We start from the raw sequence: 5183 nt of genomic DNA, 5'->3' as shown, positions 1-5183 counted from the left end.
AACAGCTGTGGCGGTTGAAAATCAGAAACATCTTGAACAGCAACCAATCAACGATCTTCTTGACACTCATGTGATATATACAAACTGTCAAATTTTGATTTGATTTAATTTTAATTTTAAGAAAACTTAATTTTTGTAAACTGTAATTTCATTTATCATAATACATTTTTTATTGGGAAATGCAATTCAGAAATATTTAAGTATGATAACAATGACCCACAGCACTAAATAAAGAATCAAATTTTATTATGCTGTGATATCAGGACATGTTGATTTAAAGAAAAATTCATTATTCAAAAACTAAAACTACCATTTCCCACAGCAGATGTTCAGGACATAGGCGCCCATACACACGGGCAGGGGGGGGGGCGTGGCCCCCACTAGCTTTTCGGGAAAAAAAATTAAATTTATATTACATAAACGTATTTTTGTCAAAACAATATTGGATAATTTTGAGAGATAAATTGGAAACAACATATTTATTAATAAAAAAAATTCACATATTGGGTAGTTATTAATAGTTTAACAGAAAATCTTTGTGTATGCGACAGTGGTCTGTATGGAATGTGCATAATACACAATTCCCACAATCACGGTATGCTACTAACGAAAACATTGAAAGAGATTAGAGGCGTGGGAAACATATACACTGTAATTGACACCCAAAATTACAAATTAAATGAATCATTTATAATACTGCAAAAAAACCATATCAGCAAGAAATCCGATCTCTGATCGATAATCACTAATGAGCCATTTGTCTTTAACAACTGGTATAAAATAGTAATTATATTTTGAAAAAATTCATACTGAAAAATAATTTTTTAAATTTATTGAGCATATAGTCAAATTTTAGTTTGCAAAAGTATTTTTTTAGTAAGTAGATTATTTTTAAAGTGTTCATTATGATGAACAGAACAATTTTATTTAAATGAAAAACAGGCGATCTTTCATGATGAATGAGTGTTATATACAGGGTGTCCCAAAAGTAGCGGAAAGGCCGAATAATTCGCGAAATGAACATCGGATCGAAAAACTGAAAAATACATGTTCAATAATTTTCAAAAATCTATGCGATGACACTAAACAAGTCCACCACGTCAACCCCTGGGTGTGGAGCGGGGGGTAACTTTAAAATCTTAAATGGAACCCCTAATTTTTGTTGCAGATTTGGATTTTCCTTGTAAAAATAAGCAAATTTTATTCGAGCCATTTTGCGAATTGTGGATAGATAGCGCTATAATCGGAAAAAACGGTATCTCGTGATACCACAGCAAAATTATAGAAACGGTCTAATATCTCGAGAAATATACTTCCAAATAAAAACTAAAAAACACGTGTTTAATATTTTTCAAAAATCTATAGAATGACACCAAACAGGATTTTTCATTCCACACTCCGGAGGTGGGGTGAAAGTTAACTTTAAAATCTTAAATAGGAACCCCCGTTTTTTCTTGCAGATTGAGTTTCCTCCTCAAAAAATAAGTAACATTTATTCGAACTTTTTTAGAATTGTTGACTTGACGGATGGCGCTATATTCGGAAAATGCGATTTATTTGCGCCATCTATCAACAATTTTAAAAATGTTTGGAATATGTGTGCCTTATTTTTCATAAGGATTCTATATCTGCAAAAATAAAGGGGGCTCCTTTTTAAGATTTTAAAGTAAAAACTTGGTTCGACACATACTCATGGTTAGTCTGCTCGCCAAAGTTGAAGGGAAGGCTTTGCAAGCATTATATTCTTTTCAAACGGGTTTTAAAGAGAGGTCCAACTTTTGTGGTAACCATGATATTTCCATTTAATAACTTGGTCTAGTGTTTAAATGTATGAATAATTCCTCACAACAGGGTTCAAACTAGGTTTTTTAGGTGGTTTAAACTACATTAGACTCCCTCTATAACGAGAACTGAAATGGTGAATTAATTATCTCGTTATAAGCGGATCTCGTTATATCAAACAATATTAATAATGAAATTTTTTGATGCCTCTTACGTAGTTTATTATGTGTCGATGGTCAACCTGAACAGTGAACAATGAGACTTCGCCGCCATAGATTGTAAATTTCCTATAGTATTCAATATCGGTCGATAAACAAGCAGATGTTTATTACAGGTGGCCGAGTTTATTATAGCACTGGCCTCGATAATAAGACAGACGTTGGGCATTTCTATGTAGAGGTAGTTAAGGCATTTATTTATTTATGACCATTACAACGCTAAAAACAGGTAAAGACAAGTATTCTTCGATTTAAATTTTCCTCGTTATAACCAAATATGCCTCGTTATAGAGCGTTATAGTTCAATAGGGATTTCATGGGACACCTAATGTACCTCGTTATAAGCGAAACCTCGTTATATCCGTGTTCGTTATAGAGAGAGTCTACTGTATATATTGTCATCCGAAATATACAAAATGTAATGTGCAACATCTTCATGTTTGCCACCCCCCCTAAAAATTTTTATATGGGCGCCCTTGGTTCAGGAATCAGGAAATCAGGATATTGGTCATTGACGTCTGACGAATTCTTTCAAAATGGAACTGACGAATTCTTTCTTAAACAAAAAAAGGGAAGTTAACAGGGTAATGATAGTAGATCATAAAACAGACAACACATTACTATTATATAAGTTTTTACTGGGTTTTATACATATTTTATCATGTTAATTAATTTATCCCATGAATACTTCCTAAACGTGACTATTCTATCTAAATCCTGACCCACTAATTTGCGCCGTGTAATTTGGGTTGCCTATATAAACTTAAATCGGCGAAAGGGGCCTTTGAGTTATTTAAAAAATATTACATACAAATAGAAATTATTGGAATAAAATAGAAATGGGAAAATTATTAATTTATAGATATTACAAAGAAAAGGTATCTAAATGGTTTTCGAGCAAGTCATGCTGTTTGAAAGAATTTTATAAATAATAAAATTTTGCTAATATTAACCACTTTAAAAATTCACATTGTAAGGCATGAATAAATTAAATTATGTAGGTAGTACTCGGTGGTAGTACCTTTTTAGATGTACTTAAAAATGAAAATGAAACTGAAAAGTTATTACTATAAAGATTGATCTGTGGCTATGCTTGACTTAAATAAAACAACGATTAGATAATATAAAAAATCACAAGTTTTATTAAATTTGGGAAAGTACCTATAGACTCAAAATTTAAAATCAATTGATGTAAAGTCACTTGAAGGTCGGTGAAAAGCTGTTGTTTAAACTCTAGATTTTAATTGCTAAGCGCATTCAATGAATCATATTTATGTCATTGTTTAGATATTGGGAGATATTTAGTTGGTCAGCACAATAGAAAAATTTGTTTGATTCAAATTGAGACAGTCACCAGATGTCCTCACAATTTCTGTCAGGGTCGCAACGTCAAAATGCATAGACACCAAGTTGGATACGATCCTATTCATAACACCCCAACTCGCATACATATTAAGAAAAATAAATATATATGGAAGAATATATTTAGAAATTGAATTAATGATGTCATGCTACTATAAATTAATATAATATTGTCCTTTTCATGATCATTTTTCAGTGCGTCACAAATGATAGGAAAGAGGGTAAGTCCGTGATAATACACATTTATGACATTTATTCTAACATGACATTTTAGTTAAATCTGACAGTTGTCACATTTTATTTTCAATTTAGAATAAAAACAAATCAAATGTGTTTCTTGCATTTATAAAATGGTATTTTCTTTGATTTGTATAGTCTTATAAATTATAGAGATTATATTTGTAATATTATTATCTAATTAAAAAAAAATAATTTTTTTTAATTATGGCGCCATCTATCGACAACTAGAATAATCACAGAACTAGAAGTAATCACCGACGTGCCTTTTTTTCTGTCACATACAATTTAATGCGTTAGAAAGAAATCGAAAAACTGTGACGCACTGAAAGATGATCATGAGAAAAAGAATAGCATGACATCATTATTAATTCAATTTCTAAATATATTCTTCCATATATATTTATTTTTCTTAATATGTATGCGAGTTGGGGTGTTATGAATAGGATCGTATCCAACTTGTTGTCTATGCATTTTGACGTTGCGACCCTGACAGAAATTGTGGGGACATCTGGTGACTGTCTCAATTTGAATCAAACAAATTTTCCTATTGGGCTGACCAACTTCCATGTGATTTGCTAATTATGTCATGTGTGAATGATCATATATGTGATTCGACCGTTAAAATTATTTTTAGAAAAACGCTGAAAAGAGTATTTAGTGATAATAAAAATCGATATTTTTACTGCAGTTACATGATATTTAATATTAAAATAGTATAGGATCTGGTAGAATGTAGACTCTTTGTATAATTACCAATTGAACAGTGAAGCTGTTAATATAAATTTTCCGATTCAATCATTTCTACCGTTCACAGTTCTGCATTTGTTTTTTGGGTAGGTATTTCATTTTCTTGACAACGAAAATGTTCGATGTGGAAATAATTAATAAGTGCGTGGAATACGGGTAAACATGATTTTATCTACTCTACTATGTCTATACTATTCTTTTTTTTTCATAGTATGTCATATTATGTATAAGTGTGAAAACTGTCATTATAGATAGCAGTGCGTGAAGGGTTTAAAGTGTGCGTGAAGTAACAATGTATTTTAAATGGGATTTACTTTTTCGCGCACTTTCAATGGGTTATTTGGCACACTTTAATATAATCAAATATCCTTAATTTTCGCGTTGTCATGGTGATGACAATATGAGCAATGACTTATAACAAAATTTTTGATAGTTTTGTGGTTTGAAAGTAGTTAGGATTTTTAAATGTCAAAGTTCTAAAAATTGTGGAATATAAATGAATTCCAGTAACGAAGAGTTACAATTTTTTTATTTGTTTATCGTAGATAAAATATTGTATGAAACTGTGCGTGAAGTACTTTTTGCGAACTTACGCAATGTATAGCACTCGCTCCGTTGTCGCTCGTGCTCTAAAAATCGCGTGCGTTCGCAAAAAGCATAAGTACTTCACGAACTGTTTCATAAATAACTATTTATTTAAGATGACATGTAAAAAGTTCGCAGTAGGCAACCCAAATTACACGGCGCAAAGTAGTGGGTCAGAATCTAGAATCGAGTAAACGTGACCTCGTGACCACTACGTGGATGAATACAGAAAATGTAAAAGTGCTCTCG

Source organism: Diabrotica virgifera, chromosome 3, assembly GCF_917563875.1.
Source record: "Diabrotica virgifera virgifera chromosome 3, PGI_DIABVI_V3a".
Classification (NCBI taxonomy): domain Eukaryota; kingdom Metazoa; phylum Arthropoda; class Insecta; order Coleoptera; family Chrysomelidae; genus Diabrotica; species Diabrotica virgifera.
This window is presented reverse-complemented; position numbering follows the sequence as displayed.